Raw genomic sequence first — 24817 nt, forward strand, 5'->3', positions numbered from 1 at the left:
ACTTACATTCAAATCCCCATGTTACAAACAGCAAACACTGTCACCTGTTGTACACAAAGAAAAATTTTGCTTTGTCTATTTCTCCCACGATAGTTTAATATTTCATCTATTTCTGTCTGACTTCAAAAATTCATTATTCTGAAAGGAAACATGAAAATGACCAAAAGCAAGCTTAAAGGCTTCCTCAGCCTCTCTCACCCTCTCACCCACTCTAGATCGTTCCAGTTGTAGGGAGTTGTCCCATCAGAGTTTCTCTCCTCACGGCCACCACCACCACTACCACCACCAATTTTCAGGGGAAGATAAATCACTGATTTCCACACTGAAACTATAAGTGACAACTATTGAGAGAGTTTGCCAAGGGGTGTGTCATAGCCAAAGGCAGTTAGCGTCCTTGCAGGAATCCCGTTCTCAGCCCTGGGGACCCTGAGATACCACTGGAATTTGCCTAAAGGCCAGAGTCAATAATAACAGAGCTCCCGATGGAGAGCTTGGGATTTCCTCCAGCCTGCTCCCTCTTCCCACTGCGAAATGAGCTTCTCTCACAGGAGGATGCTGTGGGTGTCACAAAGGGACCCCAGTCATGCCCTATCTGCTGTTGGCCCACATCTGCCACCCCGGATGGCAATGTGCTTACATGACTGCTCTGATTTTTTAGTAAGATTGAGGAATCCATCTCTCTAGCCCACGACAGGAGTTGAAAGATTCACTCTGAAGTTCTGTCCTCTAGAGTGAGGGTTCTTATTTTCTGACACCCTACTTCTTTGTTTACTTTTACTTGACAGTCAGTCTTCAAGAAAGTACATGGAAACCCAAATACCACCATCACAACATCCTCATCAAGTTTGAAGACAGAAAAGCTTGATTTAATTTGGTGTGAGACATGTTCCTGAGATGGAATGAGTTACAGAAAGAAATCAATCAGAAAATTGATGGAGAAACCAGATTTCTTTCCAGGCCCTTCCAAGTTGGTGGAGTCACAGAGTGGCCTTACTGTTTGGTTTAGAGTAAATCTCCACTTTGTTGGCAGAAAGACATTAAAAAGATGGAAACGCTAAACAGAACTTTTAAAATGATCTGCAGTTGTTTCTTAATAATCTCAAAATCCAAATGATCCAAGTTGGGAGGATTCTGATCATTTGTGTACAAACATCCCAGGAAAGAGAGCCTTTCAGTGATACCAACAGGTGCTTATTGCTCCGGAGAGATGAGACATTGAAGATAAATAAAAGAAAGCTTTACAGAACATAAGCAACTTGGCTAAAGTCTTAAAATACAAGAGAGAGCCCGGCCAGCTTGGTTCAGTGGTTGAGCGTCAACCTAAGAACCAGGAGGTCATGGTTTGATTCCTGGTCAGGGGACATGCCTGGGTTATGGGCTCAATCCCCACTGTGGGGTGTGCAGGAGGCAGCTGATCAATGATTCTCTCTCATCATTGATGTTTCTTTCTCTGTCACACACACACACACACACACACACACACACACACACACACACTCTTTCTCTCTCTCTCTCTCTCTCTCTCTCTCTCTCTCTCTCTCTCTTCCTCTCTGAAATAAATAAATAATATATATAATCCTTAGAATTGATCCTAAACTCTCAGCCCCCAGGAGTTAAGAACCAATGCTCAGCTGAGGTGTCCAGCAGGTGTAAGACCATAGCTGGCAGCAACTTGCCACACAAAACAGCTTCCGCTGTCAGATCTATCATCACTTGGGCAAGCCAAGAAGCCTCTTCTCCCACCATCTCTTGCTTATTAAGTTCAAGCACAGAGCACACACTCTCCCTTCACTACCTGGTGGCTGGGCTCAGATGCTCCACTCAACCTCACACATCCATTACACATGCATGCACCTGTTGTGTGATAAATTGCTAATAACTGTTCACAGCCTAGCCTGAGTCTTGTCCAACTTGTCTGCATACAGTAGGTGCACCTCATCCAATTTCACTTTCTTCCAGGACATTTCACACTCTGATGATGCTCTTTTTACGTGTCTGTTGTCTTCTCTTTGGCTATGAGGCCTTAGAGGGGCTGTGTGTCCTTCACCTTTACATCCTTAGCACCTAGCACAGGGCCTAGCACGTTTTTGTTTCTTTGTTTGTTTAATTAAATCTTTATTGTTGAAAGTATTACATATGTCCCCCTTCCCCCCAGTTACCCCTACTAGCCTGCCCCCACCCCTCCTGCCCCAGGCCTTCACCACCCTATTGTCTGTGTCCATAGGTTATGCATATATGCATACAAGGTCTTTGATCTCTTTCCACCCACCCACCCTCCCCCACCTTTCCTCTGAGGTTCTGCAGTCTGTTCCATGCTTCTATGTCTCTGGATCTATTTTTTCATCAGTTTCTTTTGTTTATTAGATTCCACATATGAGTGAGATCATGTGATACTTGTCTTTCTCTGACTGGCTTATTTCCCTTAGCATGATATTCTCCAGGTCCCTCCATGTTGTCTCAAAGGGCCTAGCACTTTGCATATTCTATTCCTGTCCAATTAATAGGTAGAGCGATGCCAATAAATCTATGGGAGATACATTTTGTGGTGAGTTTTAATCAATTATAAGCCTTTGGAATTTCTTGTTGAGATATTGGCTTCTGACTAGGAGCCAATATTCAAATGCCGAAGAGATTACAGCTCCTGTAAGAGCATGTGTTGCAGGCTGGGCATGTGTAGAGGCTCCAGTAATCACTGCAGAATGTGAGCAAGGGGGCCACGCCCAGCTCTGCTGCTTCTGAGCCCTCCCCACTGTAACCATTGAAAATGCCATTTGATGGGGTTAGTCTTTCCAGCTTCTTACACAACATAGCCACTCACTTTTCCTTTTAAACACTAAGAGGCGGTTTCGACTTCAAGCCCTGATGGCGTAGCTGGTGGTAGAGTTGCCCTTGTCTGTAAGCAATGATAAAATGGGACAACATATATCTGGTCCCTGTTTTCAGGCATTGGATAATAGTTTCACCAGATGCTTACTGACCAGCGGAGGGAAATGGCAAGCAGCAGACAATTATAATATACTTATCACATACATGATACATATTTGATAGCTAATTAGAGGAGAAAATGAATGAATGGGCAGACTTCCCCGACTTAGTGATTTTTATTTCTCAATTAAGTCCACCCCCAGCCGGAGCAGTCCTGAGACATCTCCATGCAGTGGCAGCTGGCAGAGAAGGAAGCAAAATATCACGCAGGAACTGAGACCCCTTTAATAGGATTTGCCCTGAAAACTTGGCATTTCACAAAGCACCGAAGTAAAGGCATGCTATACTCAATGCCAGTAGAGCGCGAACAATATCGTTCAAAGGCAGCAGATGAATGGTGACGTCTTTCTTGGTCTTTAGCCTTAATTTAATTGTGAAGAAATGCGGTATCATGTTTTGTTCCACAAAGAGGAAAAGAATCCATGCATTATGCCGGCCAATAAAAACAACTCAATCTGAGGTCTAAACTCCTGATTATCTCCATTTCCCTCAAATCTAGTTTTTTGGGGTGTTTTTTTTTTTTAATTGGAAGGGTTGTCGTTCTATCAAACCCGAGGTTTACTGCAGGTCTCACACAGGATTGCCACCGCTGTTCCTGTGAGAGGTGGGGATCCTGCACAGACTTGAAAGAGCACCGAATCCTGCTGTGGCTTTGGCAGTGGCCAGATTGCAAGAATTCGGTGTCACTTCCTGTAACACTAGGAACCACGGTCTTAGACGGGAAAGACAGGGGCCACCAAATAACATGGAGTTTGGGATCCGCTCATTTAAGCACAGAGCTCTGAATTTTTCAGGAAGAGTGCATGGCTGACAATTAAGAAGTCAACTAACCTTTGCCATCTTTCGGCAGAACTCTTGGTCCTCATCTCAGTAAAAATATTCCATGAGCCCCTTCTGTGGTGCCCTGGTAGGTAGGACAGGCTCTCCTCTATCGATTACCTCACCCACTTACCCACTCACCCCCCACCTTCCCGTGCCAGCCTGCCCTTATTCTACTCAACTATTCTCCTAACGTGGCTCAGGGGGGTGAATACAGATTAGCCCTAGTCAATCCTTTTCTCCTTGAGGGTGATTGGTTTAAAAAAAAAAAAAAAAAAGACATGTGACCCAGTCTTACCCATGAGATGTAAGGAAGTCTGAAAAGGGAGAGGTTTCCAGAAAAATGTTCCTTATTACTAAAAAGAGTCAGCAAGTGAAGACCCCTTTCTGGGGCACAGTGGTGTCCTGTGTCCTTCTGTTATTTTTCAAGACCCTTCCTTGTAGCTTTTCCTTCTTATGTCTGTTTCTTTCTCGTGGCTCCTTAGCATCTAAGTAAAACCCCACTTGATTCTTCAATGTTTTCTTTAGGCCAAGAGGAAAAGTAGGTTATGTAAGAATTGCATCTGAATTTATCAAATTAGTCCTTAAAACCTGACACTTTATCACTGTCACAGAGAATTATCTGCAAACGTTTTCATGTTTAAAAGTCTACTACTTACGTGGTGCAAAAATGGGACAGAGCAGCCTGATGAGACCCAACCAGTCATATTCTCCAGCTGGTCCGCCCCACAGCATACATGGGAAGCTTAAAGCCAAAAAAAGAACTAACCACGGGCTTCAGGTTATGAGGAATAAGGAGCAGAGATATGGCAACGGGGACAGAACTGGCGTTTGCATGCAGCTCCCATCCAGTGCGCGGATGGCACACATTCGCACCATCCTTTCTGAGCTAAGCTCGGGTGCTCCATTCCCCGGCTGCCTCCCCTGCCCACAGAAAAGCTGCTGGTTTCCAGTCAAACTCAGGGCCACTAGGAAGAGAGCAGATGGGAGCATTTGGTTCTCAGGAAACAGTTTCTGGTCTGCCCCATTTGCAAACACAGAGGCTACAGAACCGAGCCTCACAGAGACCTGATGTGTGTGTGGGGGGGGGGGGCAGGGCGGGGGCAAGGGGCCAGGAAAAGGCAGTCTGGGTATGAGACCCCCTGCTGTTGGTCAGATTTGGTTGCTAAGTCTCAGGAAACCATGAACTACTTCTCCTGGAAATTAAACTGAGATCTGAAACTAATGAGGGACCGGAGCATGGAAGAGTGGTGGATAGCGTGTGCAGCTAATTACTGCATCCAGAGGGGCTGGAGGGACCGTGGGACATTCCCATGTAGCCTGTAAACTAGGGAGATTAATCCTAACAGCTTGGAGGGGGGAAATAATAGGTTCCCATGATAAGAATGCCGATATTAAAGCCGATGGTCATTTCTCCTCACCTTTCTAGTAGGTTACTCTAGGGCCAGGAAGGAATTTTCAGTCCCAGTGAAGGTCGGTCTGACTTTATTGGTGAAAATTTGGCCAGGAACAAAAAGATTGCTCCCTCTTGGGTCAGTCCCGGACTGCCCTAACTATTTTCATGTAAGAGTTCAGTGTTCTGTGGGTTCAACTTTATCTTCACAGGGAAATTCTGTCCTGAGGAGAGGAAGGAAGTCAGTCCATGTTATCAGGAACTATACCGTCTAGTTATTCAAGTAACTTGGTGTGTGCATCCCTATCTGCAGAATACAGCCTCATTACCCTGCTGGGGGAGGGGAGCTTTGGGGTTTGGAAGGTAAAAAAAAAACCCTCCCTGCTGCATGAGTCGCAGGCATCTCTCAGGTTCCTCCCTAATACTACTCATGAGCAGCCAGTTCTGTGAAATACTTGCCTGATGTGTAAATCACCAAACATCTCGGGGTATGGTAAGAGTTTGAGGATTTTAAAAAATGTCCTTCCAGACAATCATTAACATGTAGAAAAGCCCAATCTAGAGGAGTAGGCAAAGGGAGGGCCATGTAGGAGATAGTCCCATATACACTTAGTAAATGTAGTTTCCTGAAAAGTTAAAATTAACATACCACATGCCACGTGCTGAAGGGGCCAGAAATATGCATCCTTTAGTTTTCAAGCATTTGAAAAACGTAAAATCCATCCTTAACTTGTGGGCCATACTCCAACAGGCCGTGGACAAGACAGAGCCGTTCACGGCAGGCCCTGTGGTAGGGCAGATCTCCAGATCCTGTTCATCTTGTATAACCGAAACGTTCTAGCAATTGAACCACAACTTCACTTACAAATTTGTTAATAGGGTAGATCTCATGTTGCATGTTCTTACTCCCCAAACACAAAAACAGATAACAATGAAAAGGGACATGAGGAGACTTTGAGAGGTGACGAATGTGTCTGGTACTTTGATTGTGGTGATGGCTTCACAGGTGTTTGCATAGGTCCATACTCATCCAATTGTATACATTGAACATGCATTATTTTGTATATCAGTTACACCTCAGTAAGGCTGTTCAAAAACGAACAAACGAACCAACCGCGGGCCTCACTTAGCCCACAGACCTTAGTTGGCCAGCGGTGGCCTAGGCCAGTGATGGCGAACCTTTTGAGCTCGGCGTGTCAGCATTTTGAAAAACCCTCACTTAACTCTGGTGCCGTGTCACATATAGAAATTTTTTGATATTTGCAACCATAGTAAAACAAAGACTTATATTTTTTTATATTTATTTTCTATACTTAAATCCCATTTAACAAAGAAAAATCAACCAAAAAAATGAGTTCGCGTGTCACCTCTGACACGAGTGTCATAGGTTCGCCATCACTGGTGTAGGGTGTACCTTGCCGTTCACGGAGCAGGGTGCAAAGAAATGATTGAGCATCTTTTAAATTGCACCGGAGTCTGGCATCTGTGCGTCATTGGTCCCCCCTGTGGAGCAGTGGGCATGCGTGCTTTAGGGGTGCACCTGCCGTTCAGAAGGAAAACCTCACCACCTTTAAAGGTTCTCCCAACTCTGGCTGCAAAGAACATCTGATTTTCAGAACGACGCAAATCCCAGCTTGCCCTGCCAGTAAACCCATGTACGCCGTGTTCACATCAGGTTCGTATTAAGCATGTACAGTAAGCATTGGATTGGAAGATTAAGTGGTTTGCACACATCGCAGCTGCAGAAGGGAGGGCCCCGCCGCTGTCCCTGCCGATGGCACTGCACTAGACCGTGACCTACAGGAGGGTTGGGTGAGACACTGCTGTGTGGTCCTCCTGCAGCTGGGCAGCCTGGGTCCACTCACCTGTGCCCTTGACCACCTCCCGGCGAGCCTGAGCTGCGCCGCCGCACGCCACCAGGAGGGGTAGAGTGTGACAGCGAGGAGAACCATCTGCCCCAACTCCCATGCTCAGAACCAGCGTCCTTTTCCTCGCCTGGTGTTTCCCTCCCCGCCAAGCCATTCGCCTTTTTGTTATTTTGACTCAAATCAGTCCAATGACAACACTGGGTGCTGCGGGGTTGGCAAGCAGGTTGAGCTGTGTCGCTTCAGCCAGTGTTCTGCAGGACTCTGAGTCGGGGAGAGACCACAGGCAGTTGTAAGCTGGTTCCTAAGGAACCAACACGGTTGCCTTTTGACTGAAATTCAGACCAGAGAGACTGCACTGAACGGAAGGGGAACTCGGGTTTGAAGCCTCTCCCGGGCCAGTTCTCCCCCCACAAGCGAAGACTTGCCCGGGACACTCTAACAAGCACATGGTCCGTGGAACGAACGTTTTTTTGTGTGAGGCAGGCGCGTGTTGGGGGGCTGGGAGCGGGGAGGGCCTCAGCCACCAGCAGGGATGCCAAGTGAAGTGGCCGGGAAGAGCCATGTTGTTAAAGTGTATGATTCATTAAGTCTTGTCTGGGTGTCAGATGTTCGGCATTGGATGCTATTGCCTCCAATTTAAATCATTTTTAAAGAAGTGCCGGGAAAGGCGCTGAAAGGCCCCTCGCCCCGTTCCCTCGCTTGAGCAACACTGTCTGCCTGTGCGCTGTGGTGAAACTTTGCATTTTGGCTAGACATCCCGTGTGCAGCTATGCTGGAGCACGGGCTTTTTTTTTTTTTTTTTTTTTTGAGTTTGTACAGTCACCCACAGGCAGGAAGAGAACAGAGTATTTCTGCAGCCAGAGTCCCTCCCGATGGCATGTGGGGGGGGGGGGAGAGGATGCTACTGCAGCGAGCACACCCCTCACAGCACAGCCTGCAGGTCACGGGCAAGGTCACCTCCTCCAAGGACCTCCAGGCTGCACCTTGCTACAGGAATCCTCATCTCCCAGAATCCTTTGCAGAGCCCTCAGAAAGGCTGGAGTTGCGGATCTGGGTTTATCATCACCAGTTAGGAGCGAGGCTAATGTTGCTACCACACCCAGGATTCCTGCCAATGTCCGGTGACCTCATGGAGACTCCACACACATGGGTTCCTGGGTGCCCCAATGCCTCTGAAGGGTGTCGCTACTGCTCCCTCTTCATGCAAAAGCGGAGGGTACATGTCACATGAACTAACCTTGAAGACATTGATGCCCAGTGACATAGGCTAGACACAGAAGAACAAGTACTGTGTGATTCCACTCATCGAAGGGCACAGGGAAGGCAGATCCACAGAGAAGGAAGGGAGAGCGGTGATGGCCAGGGGCCGGAGCAGAGGGAAATGGAACTCGGAGTTAGTTTCATGGGGACAGAGTTTCTGTTTTGCAAGCTGAAAAGAGTTCAGGAGAAGGCTGGTGGGATGGTTGCACGACAATGTGAATGTACTTCATACCACTAAACTGTGCACCTGCAAATGGTTCTGATGGTATATTTCATGGTACGTGTATTTTACCGCAATGTGCAAGGCTGATGCGCGTCAGAAAGCAGTTAGGGAGGACTCCAAGGTCCTCCCCAGGTTAAGTGTGAATTAGCATCCACCAGTGAACTATGGTTTTCAGGGGTGTCAATCTGAGACTTTGGCCTCCATACTCCCAAGCATTTTTGGACAGGCGTGTTATAAATTGTACTAGAAGTGCCACCCTCACAGATAGAAACTTCCCCAGTTCCTCAGGCTGTTGACGACCCACGCCTTTAGCATGAGACTGGAAGATAAGTAGTAAGACTTAGTCGAAAGGTTAAGGCTGTTGTGTTTCCTACAATTTAAGGAGAAGGCAGCCAGGCTGGAGGTTTGGCTGGGAAGTCAGCAGACATGGGCAGATAAAAACCACCCAGGCCATTTGAAATGGAACTGCTCCAAGAAATATTAATGATGCGCATTCGTTTGCCAATGTACAGATTGGCAAATAGTTTCACAAACAGAAACCACACAGTCCTCCCAGCAACCCCGTGACTAACGGCCCTGTGAGGGTCTGTGACAGGCCAGTTGTCATCTTTGCCTTTTGCGTTATTTTATCTCCAGAGATTTAGAGAAGCCAAGACCATTTGGGCTCCTAAGTAGAGGAGACATGATTCGAAGACAGGATTGTTTATTTGTTGGCGTGCTTGTTTGTGGTACCAGTGTCTTTTAGCCCCAAATTCTGCACTTTGCCGTTTTCCCTGATATAATCAAAGGCGAAAGGAAAGAAGGATAGAATCCTAAGAGTTTCTAGGTGATGTATGGGTTTAAGGCCTTCCAATAAGTTGAAATAGCATCTCAGTAATTCCCATCTCTCCTCGGCTTTGGGAAATATCCTTTTTGGTAGGAAATCACAACCAAAATCAAGACCCTCAACTAAGCCCGTCCAACGTGGCTTAATGGTTGAGCCTCAACTTATGAACCAGGAGGCCATGGTTCGATTCCAGGTCAGGGCACATCCCCGGGGTTGAAGGCTCAATCCCCAGTAGGGGGCATGCAGGAGGCAGCTAATCAATGATTCTCTTTCATCATTGACATTTCTATCTCTCTCTCCCCCTCCCATTCTCTCTGAAGTCAATAAAAATATATTTTTTAAAAAGACCCACAACTAAAGCACTCATGTATATAATACTAAGACTTTCTTCTTTGTGCCATTGTATCATGTTTTTAGCAGAACAACATACATGTGGAGCAGAAATAAATACAATTAAAAAAAAACCCACACACAATAAAAAACCTAGCACTAGTTTCCTCACCTAATCAGGGATGGCCAATCACTGGGGGGTTCATTTCTTAGGTCAGCTGTTGTACCATCATCTGAAAACGCAAACTCGATGTACCTTCCCCTTCTCTCCCTTCTTTCCCGAATGCGGGTGTCCCTCCAAACTCACCTTTCCTACAGAGTGACTACTGGCAGAGCTCCCCAAATCCCAGACCCTCTCAGCCGGAAGGAGCCCAGACTCAGACCCCCGCAGCTCTGTCCTTAATCCCTTCCAGACAAATGAGATACGATTTCAAAAGATCTTCAGGAAACGCAAGTCCCTTCCTACCGTGGTGACTGGTTTTGAAGCTTTGCTCTCAGGATCAGCAAGACCTTCATTATCATTGCTCTCAGGTTCACCGGCTGCAGTTTCACCCTCTTAAAAACGCCGCGTGTCCAGCTTTACAGAAACCTCTCAAACATACAGCTATACTTGTTACAAAATAATAAGCATGTTCTACAAAAGCACAGTCTTTAATGATGACTCATCCTAATATATTTAAAATATGATTCTGTATAGGAGTATTTGCCATCTAGAAAACTCCCAAGACACAATTAGGGAGTGAGGTTAAAGACCTTTGCACATGGGAATATATTTAGACGGTGCTTTCCCGGTGTCAGATTCATCTCTCTGTCCCTATCGCATGCTGACGGAAGCAAATAAAATTTCCTAGATGCATCCACGGCGATGGGTCTTTGCTGGTCGGTAGGCATGTGCGTCTGTCCATGAGTGACTCCATTCCAAGTGCGTAGACGTGTCTGTGCATGAGTAGAAAGATAAGCTTAGCAATTGTGTGATTTGTTTCTGCTTAGGCAGTGAGTTACTAATCTCCTGATTGGAACCAGATTTGTATGAATTAGGAGTTGAAATTGGAACAGGCACTGCTGTGTGCAGGATGTAAAGTGAATAAAATGAATGGGGTATTAACCTTCAGCCACTGAATATTAATCAGCTTTTCCTAAGAAAGAAAACACAGACCTTGCCACACTAAATATTTTCGGCGCTTATTGACAGGATATGACTTCTTTTCTGCTTCGGCCCTGTTACTTCTCGGCGAGGACCCAACCACCAGACAATGGTCAACTTGACCCAGACTAATGTATGACTTGAAAAACCTCAGGTAGCTTGGGTGGGTCACACTCGAACGTGTGGGACCCGATGAAATGATATGCCCGTATCCACAGCAAGGCTGGCTTCTAGTCCTCCTGCCAACATGGGCCAAGCTAAGCCCAACGGGAATTCACGGAAGGAACGTGGACAGGAAGCCTGGATGACCACCAAGTGAACATGTGATGGGAGCACATTTCCCATCACCCTGGAAAGGACTCGCGATTGGGGAATGATTCTGTTTGGCTACTAGTATTTGGATGAGACTTGCCTCTACCTCCAGGGGGAGTAAACAAGAAAATGAGTAGCATAATAATGGAATCTGGGTGAAAACAAAACGTGTAGTAGTTCTTTTTATCTTATGCAATATTGGGAGTGCTTTTGTTCGGGAATGCAGTCTTGGATTTATGTCTGTATAATGATAACATATTTATATCACTTTCTACATTTATCCATATATATATATATATATATATATATATATATATATATATATATATGTGTATATATATATATATATCCATAACTACATATAAACATGTAGAATATGTAGTGCATGTATATGTATGTGTGTATGTATATGTGTGTATGTATATGTTATGTCACCAAAGAAGGCAGTGGATCCTTATTTCCTGAAGATATTTTGAAACAGCATATATTATATTTAAACCTTACATATTTATATCAAAAAAACTACTTACAGCCCAGCCAGTGTGGTTCAGTGGTTTAGTATCAACCCAAGAACTAAGAGGTCACTGGTTTGATCCTGGTCAGGGCACACGCCAGGGGTTGCAGGCTCGATCACCAGTAGGGGGCATGAAGGAGGCAGCTGATCAATGATGTTTCTCTTTCAGACATGTTTCTAACTCTATCCCTCTCCCTTCCTCTATCTGTAAAAATTAATAAAAAACTATTTAAAAAATAAAGAAAACGACTTACGTAGTACCACACAGAGCATATATTGTGGAGCTAGGCTTACGTAGCAACTGGACTCGATTTAAAAAACGAAGGAGGATGAACAGGGGAAGGGAAAGATTTCTTCCCTACCCAACTCATGCAGATCCCTTCTTTATTTTCAAAGCTATACTTCAGATGAGAGCAGTGTTTATTTCTGTGGATTGTATTATTTATAGGTCAGTGGTAGCTCTCAACCTCAGACTTATCAGAGGAGTTTGAAGTAAATGATGTTACTCCTTGGTGATCTCTCTTATTTTATTTTTTTCCAATAGGTGACCTTTCTGTCTCTCTCCCACCTCGCTTAGATCCCCACTGCCCTCATGTGTCCTCTGCCAAAAATGTTTAACCCTTGATCCCAAACACGGAAGTAATCGCCCATGTAATGTGCCATTTAACATTTAAAATATATATATATCACCGTATTTCCCTTTAGCTGGCAGTGATACTGGAAATCCACCCATTAAACTAATCCCACAAAGATGCTGCTGATGAGAATAGTTTAATATGTTGCCCTGGAAGACAACTCCTTAGACAGCCTTCTCTTCCCAACTCATGATCCCCAGCCCTTGGTTTTTCAGTCAAACACTAACCCAGGTGCTGTGGTAAAGGGCCTTTAAAGAGAAAATTAAGGTTACTACGCAGCTCACCTGAAAGTAGAGAGAAGACTCTGGATTTTAACCAGGTGGGTGCAGTGTAATCTGATGAGCCCTTAAAAGAGGAGGCAGGCAGAGCAAACACAAGAGATGATGGCAGGAGTGAGCACAGAGAGGAGGCCAAAGCGGGGGCGGAGGGGCACCCAGAACTTGAATTTTGTCCTGATTTGCTGTTGCTGGCTTTGAAGGAGGAAGGGAGCCGTGAGCCAAGGAATGCCGGCAACCCCCTGCCGACAGCCAGCAAGGAAATGGGCCCCATCCCATTACAGCCGCCAGGAACTGATTTCGACAGTTGCTTGGACTTGAAAGGGGTTCTACCCCGAGCCTCCGGTAAGCAGCGCGGCCCTGCCAACACCTCGACTTCAGTCCGGTGAGACCCACAGTGGACTTGTGACCTGCATGGACCATGAGGTATTCCTTTGTGTTGTTTTAAACCAGTACGTTTATGGTGACTTGTTAGGGCAGCACTAGAACTAAAGCAGGTAACCACCAAGGTCATGAGAGAAAATGTGATGAATCCCAATAAAGAAATCTCAAATGAGCCCCAGAATAGCCTGGGAAAGTGGGTCTGGGTTGGGGGGAGAAAAAGATGGCTGCAGATAGGGCATCCCAAATCTCACCTCCAGTCTCCCTAAATTTACAGTTGCCTTTAGGAAATCATAGCTCCTCCCCTCAACAGCCTGGCTACAGTGTGGTGAACACTTCTGCTAGTATAATAAAGTGTTGGCAAGAAAGAACTTTGCAAGGGTGACTTGGAGGTAATAGAAGTTAAGGGGCCCCTCCCATTAGCTTTTCTACATATTGTCATTGCATCTCAGCCAGTCCAACTTCCACTGAAGATCTCTGACCCTCAGAGACATTGAATAGCTTTGCTAAGGTCATATAGCTACTCAATAGTAAATCAGACACTGGTGTTGAAGTCCTCTAATGTCTTCTCCTAAGTTCCCCATATTATTTCTCTGAACTCCTACTTATGATGGAAACTAGCTGAAATAAAGAAAGCACACTTAGTACATATGCCATAAGACCATATGCTATGATAATCCATGGAAAGGGAATATAGGTATTTCCCGGGATCACTTGTAGCCCAAGTTACATCATCAAAAAGCAATGCTGGTTGTCTGACTCACTGATAACTTCTCAAACCAAAAAAAATAAAAGCAAACAACAACAACAACAAAAACAACAAAAGATATCCAGATACTAGAGACAAGGAAGATTTTGGTTTAGCTTTACCTAAATGGGTGCTCCCATCATTCTCTATTGCACTTTTCCCAAGATTCCATGCCCACTTCTCAACATTAAATAGCCCTGGTATTAACAAGCCTGAGTCCGCCTTCCCAGATAATATCAATTTGTAATCCTGGAAGGCAAACCAAAAAGCCCTAGGAAGAAAATAGAATGAGTCAGCATGCATGTTGAGAATGGAATCTAGAAACCCAAGATGCAACTGCCCAAATAGCTGGAGGAAGCCATATTTGGAAGCTGTTGGCATCCGGGCCCCCTCCCCACCCAACTGAATTCCATTGGCATTGCCAGTATCCTCCCTTTGGTCTACGGGGTTTCTCCCTTTCTGTCATTCTCAACCCAAGCAGACTCCCAAATCCTGGGGCGAATAACTGTTGCCGTCTGCTGGGTTTCAGAACCAGACCACAGATCCAGCCCTAGTCCAAGCCACCTCCTCAGAACCTCCAGAAGGAAGGTTCAGTAGGTTTCCTCCATCCTGGCTGAAAGCTCCCAGCACTTGGAGGGAACCCTGAAAAGAGGTGGGATGGTTTATGCAACATCTTGGCTGAGATCTTAAAGAAATGGGAGGCCCCTCCCTCCACTTTTTGGGATGAGATCCCTAAAGAAGCGACATGATCTGGAAAGCGTCCTTCAAATACAAGGAGTGTGCAATGTCCATGTTAGGCATTTCTGTGAATAATTTAAGCTTCAGCCTGCGAATTGCATCTCAGCCTGATAGCCCTTACATCTCTAGCTGAGCTTAAGATAAATACCTCAGTGGCTCAAGGAAAAGGTAGGGCCCCCTTGGAGTTTGCTAGAGAAGAGAGAATGCACTTGGACAAAGAGATGCAGTGGCATCAGACACCTCTCCACCTTGCTTCCCCCTACCTGTCCAACTCTGACATCACCTACTCTATCCACTAGAAAGGCCTGGTCATGGAGAAGAAGGCAGAGATGGAGGAAGAGGAGGAGAAGGAACAAGAGGGGCAGTTAGAGGAGAAGCAGGAGGGAGATGGGGAGGAGGAGGAAGAAAGAGAAGGATACCTTCATGTTTATCTAGTTAGCTTTGGCCAGAGGCAGCCACACAAGTCTCCTGGGATGCCACCATTGATTAGCCTCTGGTCCTCTCTACATTATGATTCAATATTCTTTGGGAGCCAAGAGTAAGAACAACCCCTCAAGTACTGACTTTGGCAGGCTAGGCAGCTCTCTAGCCCCGATACACAATACAGCACACAATCATAACCTCCAGACAATACACCACACAATCATAACCTCCAGCACCTTGCCATCGCTCTTACTGTGTCAGAGACAGAGCTACATGAGTTCTCAGGACCAGATACCTAAAGGTAGCTCTTGTCCCTTAGATGACCTCCTTGCTAGGTCACTTCCAGTGTGACATTTTTCAGTGGCTCTACAGGAGTATAGAAAGTGGCCAGCTTCGAAAAATAGGCATTTCCTCAACCTGGGAAGTCTTTCTAGAAGTCTGGAGAGATTACAGAGTGAGCATGTTCTGTCCTTGGGGGCACAAGGGCTCAGAAAGGAAAGAAGGGAGTGAAGGTCAGAGCCCCTCTCCTACTGCTGTACAACTCCATTCCAGGAGGAGGGACCCAGGATGGTTAAAATACTGTTTTTGCAGCTGTCACACAAATGCTATTCAAAATTCCTCTTCTGTAGCCCAGGATTTAATGCAAATTGTCCACATCACGGAGGGTCAAAATGATAATTTAGGTGCAATTAGCCAGATGTGTCAGAATGACATGTCTCCCACCCCCCACCCCCCAAATTATCTGAATAATTTACACATACATAATCACCTTACTCCAGTGGGAAATAGTATGTATGCCCTTGTTGATTTCACCCAAACACCTAAACTTTCCAACAGTGTTATATCAAAAAAGGGCCAAGTCCAGGGAAGCAAATAAGATAACTCTGTGAGGCCAAGCTGTCTCTCTTTTAAATGCAGACAGAATTAATGTGTTTTCATTAACTCCTTATCAAGTTACCTGACTTTGATTCCCAGCACAGAATGTATTTAAAAAAGGGGAGGGGGTGATGGCAGTAGATTTTCAGGAAATAGCAAGTTCTTTTTCTACTGAGATAAAAATCATTTGGCAAGCCAGGGTGAAATACTTCTACTTTGCAAGAGAGAGAGAGTTTTAGAAGATGCTAATGAACCACAGAAGAAAAAGAAGGAAGCATATATTTTTATAAATGAGCCCTTACTTTTGAAAACAGCTCAGTTTGCAGCTAACTTTTGAAGGAATGTCAACGTTGTTCCTTTGAGAGCTATGCCGGAGCTAAACCAGGCCTTAGGAGGCCGGCAGTCAAGAAGTGGGCAATTCAGGTGACTTTAATTAAAGGGCCTGGCTCGTCAGCGCTGACCTCTCTGGCGCATCCTTTCATCTCCATAAAGGATGAAGCCCCTAAGAACCAGTGACATAGGGCAGAGGGAGGGGCTCCCGGAGCCTGGCGGCCAGGCTACAGTGTGAGGAGCCTGGGTCAAGGTGAAGAGTTGGGAAATCAGCCTGTTCTTATAATTCCACATTTGAAGGAAGGGGAGACATCCCACAGGCTAGTGAGAATGGAACCAACAGATGACTCCCTCTTCATAGAGAGCCTTCAGAACCCCGTGGCCCCAAGGTAGCCATCCTCACCGCATTCTCCAGTATTCAGGTGCCACTGGGACAAGAGATGGTAAATGCAGGACGTTTAACTACGGTCCTAAGATCCCTTAGCTATCCTTTGTCAGCCAGGTATCCTTGGAAAATATACTGGAGCTCTCTAAACCTCAGATTTCTTAGCTATGGACTTAGCATCGTAATTCCAGTCTTTCTCATTGCTGTGGAGGGGAAGTATACAAAGGACAGTGACGCCCCCGCCCCCCCAGTACTCTCCACCAGCAGGCATGTTGCCTGACCTTTCTGAGGAGGTATACCCCTTCCAGAAAAATGGGGATGAGAGTACCCACCTTCCCGCCTGGGGTCAGGATGCAACAGATCCGCCCCATAGAGCTCCTAGCAGGCAACTGCACTAAATGCATAGCAGTTTTTTCATGTCATCATTGTGATCATCCTTATATTAATGAATATAATTAGGAATTAATACAGGGTGGGGCAAAAGTAGAGTTCCGAGTACATGAAACGTAAGTTCTGAGTAGAGTACATGAAACATAAGATTTGTTTCTTGTATCCTTATTTATTGTTGTGTTATTTTCCATACAAACAACTGTCCACCTACTCTTGCCCCACCCTGTACAATTAATAAATTGCATAGGACCTAGTATGCATTCAGTTAGTCTTACCTGCTTCCCTTGCACTTGGTGGAAGGGAGTGAGGTCACCCAGAATAGCATTATCAATAATCAGCAAGGTGGCCAACCAGGTACGAAGAGAAAAAGACTAAAAAAAAAAAAAGAAAAGTTTGCTCTAGACCAGCCGTGGGCAAACTACAAATAAAACTAAAAAAAAAAAAAAAAAAAAAAAAGACCGTACCCTTTTATGTAATGATGTTTACTTTGAATTTATATTAGTTCACACAAACACTCCATCCATGCTTTTGTTCGGCCCTCCGGTCCAGTTTATTAACCCATTGTGGCCCTCGAGTCAAAAAGTTCGCCCACCCCTGCTCTAGACCCATTTATGGCAAGACATGTCTGGCTCCTTCAGATGCCAGGGTTTTTTTTCCACCCTGCAAACACATGGCTTCCATTAGCTGACTGATACTGACACATCCGAGGCTTCCAAAGCACTCGGGGCCTCCAACGAGTGAAAGGTTTGCATGCCCAACAAGGGAAAGGCAGGACGTGCAGGCATGGAAACGCTGCCAGGGGCGGGGCCGCAGAGGTGTTGAGTTTAGGTAGGAGACCAGATCTGGCTCTGTTTTTAATGACCATCCTGTCCACACCTGAAAATAAACTAGCCACACCTGTGAGATTCCCGGCGCTCTGGAGCTCTGACGAGATGTCAGTGTGCATACACAGCCTCCATTAATCAGGGTGAGCATTGCGCAGTGCGTGCTAAACCGGGGAACAGCGAATAAGCTGCAGCGTGCACACCCCGGCTCTGCTGAGCTCTCTAATCCAAAGCAAACCCCAGCTCCAATGCTCTGCTCCCTTTAATTTGAGTTCTGAAGACAGCAGTGTTTGGTTGGCTTCTCAGAAACGGCCTGAATTCTAATTAGTTTGCAGTTAGAGGCCGCGTAATGGTAACTCAACCCTTGCCTAACCTTTATCATCTGTTTCCCATCTTCAGAGCTGCATGGTCCACTTTTGTGCTGCACAACAGTAGGCCAGGGACCTCATTGGTGTTTGCTGTCTCATAGCAACAAGTGCTATTTGAAAGGGGTGAAAGGCAGGGGTGAAAGATCCCCGGCCTGAGAAGTTCGGGACAACTCTTTGCTCTAACTTTCACCCCCAAAGGGATGAGTCCAAGGAAATGAGGCTTTGTGTCCCTGATTACAGAGGGGATCTACTTAGTCAGCCCAGTCCTGTTATCTCTCAAATTGTGTGCGGCTTCAGACTGTGCAGGAAGGTGAGCAAATAAAACTGTGATGAAAGCTTAATGAGGGCACATTTGCCTAATCCTTGGAGCTGATATCTGTGTTTTCACATATTCCAGATCACTGGGTTCTTTCAGTGGCCTTATGAGTTAGGTGAGCAGTTACTATTAACCCATTTCACAGGAGAGGAAAGGAAGGCTGAAGGTCAGCTGTGTCTCACAGCTTCACTGACTGATTCTCTTAAACCCTGAGCTAGTTCCTTCATCTCTGTGTTCATGTGTCCTCACCTGTAAAATGGTGGGGGTTGGGGGCAGGCAATTATTTCCTGAGTTGTTAGGTTTACTGTGTTAATACATGTAAAAGTCTAAAAGTTCTTAAAGACCATGTATGACATAGAAAGTGTTCAATATACGTTGGCTATCGTGACTACAAAGGAAGGTAGAAAGTTGAAGATGTGGGACCCAAGAGCCTTAGGGCTGAGAATATCCATGGGGAGATGACCTGGGCTGAACTGAAAGCTACCTGAAACCTTGGGTTTCCGGTGCAAAAACCCTACAAGGCCCAGGCAAGCTGGGACAGCTGGTCACCCTACACTCCACAGGTACTCAATCTATTCCATTTCGCAAATGAAAGAGGAGTTACAAGTTTACACAGCTATCCAGGCTGGTTGAGATTTTTTTTAACCTATGCCAGTACTGGCGAACCTTTTGAGGTCAGCGTGTCAGCATTTTGAAAAACCCTAACTTAACTCTGGTGCCATGTCACATATAGAAATTTTTTGCCATTTGCAACCATAGTAAAACAAAGACTTATATTTTTGATATTTATTTTATATATTTAAATGCCATTTAACAAAGAAAAATCAACCAAAAAAAATGAGTTTGCGTGTCACCTCTGACACGTGTGTCATAGGTTTGCCATCACTGACCTATGCTTTTATTTTGTTGCTGTTTTAATTTTATTAAATTTACTAGAGGCCCGGTGCATGAAATTCATTCACGGGTAGGGTCCCTAGGCCTGGCCGGGGATCAGGGCCGATCAGGGCCTTCCAGCTGCCAGCCCAGGCCTTCCTTCCCCGGCTGCTGGCCACCGGCCAGGGCCTCCCCTCGTTCTGCACCATCCCCTGATGGTCAGCACATATCATAGTGAGCAATCGAACTCCCGGTCTCCCAGCCAAATCCCGAGGGGACACTTTGCATATTAGCCTTTTATATATATATAGATTGGGATGACATTGGTTAATAAAATTATGTAGGTTTCAACTATATAATTCTATGATACATCATCTGTATATTGTATTGTGTGTTCATCACCCCAAATCAGGTCTCCTTTCATCACCATAAATTTGAGCCCCTTTACCCTTTTCTACCTCCCCTCCACCACCCCCCCTTTCCCTCTGGTACTACCACACTGCTATCTGTTCCAGTGAGGTTTTATTTGTGTGTCTTATTTGTATGTCTTATTTGTTCCTTTGTGGTTTTCAGTCTTATATCCCACATATGAGTGAAACCATATGGTTCTTGACTTTTCCCATCTGATTTATTTCGCTTAGCATGATATTCTCAAGGTCCATTCATGTTGTCGCAAATGGCAATGTAGTATCATGGCTCAGTAGTATTCCACTGTATATACGTACCATGTCTTCTTTATCCAGTCATCTGTCGAAGGAGGCTTCAGTTGTCTTAACCTGTGCTTTTAATCCATTATAAGATACTGGCTACAAAGAGTTTCTCCCTAGGGGGCAAAGTCATAGCATATCAGCAAGTGGGGGAAGGTGGCTGCTGCTCTCTCTGAGAAAGGGTTCAGTACTCTCCCAGGTGGTGTTTCTCTGTTGTCGATGCTGTTCTTATTCTGTTCTACTGTTGTTATACTTCCAAGTGATCTGAGGCATAATCTGAAATGTTAATTCACAGGCTTTTAGAAAGGGATTTATTTTGGTAAAGGAAATATACTGAACACGTTTAAAAATTTATTATACATGCTGGAGAAAAGTTCAGCTCCATGTCCATTAAGGTTAAGAACAAGACAAGATAACCACTGTCACTATAGCTCTAACATTATATCAAAGTCATGTCCAATGTTGTGAGACAAGAAACATATGAGCTGTAGGGTCTGAAAGAAAGTTGTTATTTTTTAAAAATATAGTCGATATGCAATATTATATTACTTTCAGGTGTACAACATAGTGATTCGACATTTATATTCCTTACGATGTGATCACAGTAAGTCTAGGAGCCATCTGTCACCACACAAAGTTATTACTTTATTATTGACTATTTTCCCTGTACTGTACATTCTAGCTCCATGACTTTTTTTCTTAATAACTTGAAGTTTATACCTTTTATTCCCCTTTACCTTTTGCACTCATTTCCCTACCCGCTCCCCTCTTGAAATCATCAGTTTATTCTCTATGAGTCAGTTTCTTTTTTGTTTTTATTTGTGTGGGGTTTTTTACATTCCACATGTAAGTGAAATCCTATGATATTGTCTTTTCCTGTCTGACCTATTTCAGTTAACATAATACCCTCTAGGTCCATCCATGTTGTTTCAAGTGGCAAGATTCCATTCTTTTTTATTGCTGTGTAATATTTCATTGTGTATATTTATATATATCTTTACCTCTCTCTCTCTTTATATATATATCACAACTTCTTTATTTTTTCACCCATCCATCCATGGACACCTAGATTGATTACATATCTTGACTATTGTAAATAATGCTGCAGTGAACATAGGGGTGTGTATTTCTTTTTGAGTGAGTGCTTTTATTTTCTTCAAATAAGTACACAGAAGTGGAATTGCTGGGTCATGTAGTAGTTCTATTTTTAAGTTTTTTGAGGAATCTCCATACTATTTCCATAGTGGCTGCACCAATTTACATTTCTACCAACAGTGAACAAGGGTTCCCTTTTTTCCACATCTTCACCAACATTTGTTATTTGTTGACTTTTTTTATAATAGCTTTTCTGACAGGTGTGAGGTGATATTGTGGTTTGGATTTGCATTTCCTTAATGATTAGTAACATTGGCCATATGTATGTCTTCTTTGGAGAAATGTCTGTTTAGGTCCTCTGCCCATGTTTTAATTGGATTGTTTGTGGGGGTTTTTTATGTTGAGTTATAAGAGGTCTTTATATATTTTGGATATTAACCCTTTATTGAATATATCGTTTGCAAAATATCCTCTTCCATTCAATAAGTTGTCTTTCATTTTGTTGGTGGTTTCCTTTGCTGTGCAAAAACTGTTTCGTTTGTTGTAGTCCCACTTCTTTATTTTTTCTTTGTTGCCCTTGCCTGGGGAGACATATCCAAAAAGATATTGCTGCCCTAACTGGTTTGGCTCAGTGGATAGAGTGTCAGCCTGCGGACTCAAGGGTCCCAGGTTCGATTCCGGTCAAGGGCATGTACCTGGGTTGCGGGCACATCCCCAGAAGGGAGTGTGCAGGAGGCAGCTGATCAATGTTTCTCTCTCATCGATGTTTCTAACTCTCTATCCCTCTCCCTTCCTCTCTGTAAAAAATCAATAAAATATATTTTTTAAAAAAAGATATTGCTAACACCAGTGTCAAAGATTTCACTGCCTATGCTTTCTTCTAGGTGTTTTATGGTTTCAGGCCTTACACACAAATCTTTAATTGAGGTTGTTTTGTGTATGGTATAAGAAAATGGCCCAGCCGGGCTGGCCTGGCTAAGTGGTTGAGTGTTGACCTATGAACCAGGAGATCATGGTTCGATTCGGGGTCAGGGTACATGCCTGGGTTGCTGGCTCAATCCCCATTGGGTTGGGGGCATGCAGGAGGCAGCCAGTCAATGACGCTCTTTCATCATTTATGTTTCTATTTCTCTCTCCCTCTCCTTTCCTCTCTGAAATCAACAAAAATATATTTTTTAAAAAGTGATCCAATTTTTTGCATATATCTGTCCAGTTTTTCCAACACCACTTATTGAAGAGACTGTCTCTTCCCACTGTCTATTTCTTCCTCCCTTGTTGTAGATTAGTTGACCATGCACGTGAGGATTGATTTCTCACTTTCTATTTAACTCCATTGATATATGTGTCTGTTTTGGTACCCGTACCATGCTGTTTCATTACTGTAGCCTTGTAGTAGTGTTTGAAATCAGGGAGCATGATACTTCCAGTTTTGTTATTTTTTTGTCGAGATTGCTTTGGCTACTAGGGGTCTTGGTGGTTCCATATCAACTTTAGGATTATTTGTTCTAGTTCTCTGGTTAATTCACAGACTTTTAGTTTTTTTGTCATTCTATCTTTGAGGGAAAAAATAACATTGACATTCATATTAGCAACTCTAAGAGAATCAAGACTTGATTCTCTAAGAGATGAGTTCTATGAGATTGTTTCTCTATCTTCCCCTCAAAAGAAATCTTAGCTAGCAGTGATTTTCTGTGAATTACAGTGACGTGACTCTCAAAAGGCTTTATCTTAGCTCCTAAATACTTTCCAAATTTATTTCAAGCCTTCACATCCCCTACTCTACTGCATCTATAAAACAGGCTCGTAGAGTGGAATCCATGGTTGTGTGAACCACCCCCTCTAGTTATAGTGAGGCCCAGGGAAGAAGGGTTTACATGGAATAAAGGACTTCCCCCTTCCCCAAATAATTGTTCGTGAACGGATTTACTTAAGCAAGAGCTTAAGTACATCTCAACAGACACCAGGGATCGTAGCTGCAAAACGAACACGGCATGAATTTAAGGGCTACTTGGGGACACTCTGGATTCCCAAAGCAAAGTTGACTTTCTTGATTTGGTGGAGGAACAGGGCCAATTGGGAGTTGAGACTGATTCTGTTTTTCATGAGCCGTTTTGTCTGTGGACATGCCCCACAAATTAAAACACACATTTAAAAATCTCTAGGTGTGAGATGATGAAAGCTTCAAATCTGCTCATTAGAAAAATCACAAAAGTGTTGGATGACAGCCATGCTGTTGGGAGGATTTTATTTTCCTTTTAAAAATCCTAGGGGTTGCTGGGCTCATAAAGAATCCTTGATTCAAATAAAAAGTGAGAGTTTTTGGAGAGAGTCATTCTCTTTGATATCAGATGTATTTTCATCTATAATTTTCTCCTCTGGCTTATGTGGATGTCTAGGCTTGATTCCATCTACCCATTTAATCTCTAATTTCATTTTTTAAAAGCATGTTTTTTTGTTTATCTCTGTCCAAACTGAGTGTAATCTGTGTACCTTCTAGCTCTTCTAACCATCCCAACTTTCCAAATGTCATATCAGAATGCCATGTGGCATAGAAAATCTATGCTGGTCTTGACAGTTTGGAAACTGCATATTCACGACGAGAAAATTAAGTTACTAGTCCCAAAGACAGCCACTTACCAAACCGTAATTTTAAAACCGATCGTCACTTTAATTTACTGCAAGTAAGTGAAGGGGAAAAGAAAAGTTAATACAAATAAGCCCTGAGCTACAAGTTTAAAAATTAATGGAGAAAGTTTCCCACAAAACAAATTTTCATGTACAAGCTAGTTGCAGAATTCGATAAAAGTTAGCATTCAATATAAGCTCATTTGAAAACAACCAAAAAAGAAAAAAAAAAACAAAAACAAAGACAAAATCCAGAAACTTGAACTGAATTTACATATTGTTACTTCCCTCTATTTCTTGAAGCTGAAAAGGCTGATGATTATTCAGGGAAAGTTTGATAACCAAGCATTTGATCACAGACCAAACATTTGAATATCACATTCCCACCAACCCAAAATACAGATGAGAACATTGAGGACCTTCTTGTATTACTACTCATGGTCCTTGTTTTTTAACAGTTTGGTCAGGGATTTATAAAGATAATATTTCACTTCCTTGTAGCCATCATTCGACCAAAGAGACTTCCAACTTTTAATAAATAAATGTAAAACAAAACAGAAATAAATAATATTTATGGTCACAAATATTTGCTTCCCAGAACATTTGTAAAATGCTCTCTGTCGATTTCTCAATATTTATTTAGAATTTGTCCTATCACAAATCTTTAACACTCAGAAAACCAAGACCTAAAAGAAGTATTAATGTTCTACCCCCACCTACACACATACAGAGAGAGAGAGAGCAATAACTTAGCAAATGAACACACGCGAAGAAAAGAGAGAAAGCAAAGTCTACAACATGTCATGAAACAGATTCCTTATGTTCACTGTTCATGGAGAATGAAGTCAAAAAATAACCCAAAAGGCTCAGATAATGGCAATACTTTTGGTTATTATTTTGTTTTTATTTCCAACTCCTCATTAGTTCTATAACTTTCTAAAAAGAATTTATTAGTAAATAAGAGTGGTGAGTTGGCAATTGGCTTCAGGTCTGGCCATTCTACCTGAGCAATGAAGGAATAAATGACAGGGAGGCCGGCACAACTTGCTTCCTCCCGAGATGGTCTAATTACAAGGTAATGCTGGAAGTAGCTTCATTTGTAGATTAATTAGCTGATGCCCAGGCAGTTCTTTGAACATAAAAGGCAAAGTATA

This window comes from Myotis daubentonii, chromosome 16, assembly GCF_963259705.1.
Source record: "Myotis daubentonii chromosome 16, mMyoDau2.1, whole genome shotgun sequence".
Taxonomy (NCBI): Eukaryota; Metazoa; Chordata; class Mammalia; order Chiroptera; family Vespertilionidae; genus Myotis; species Myotis daubentonii.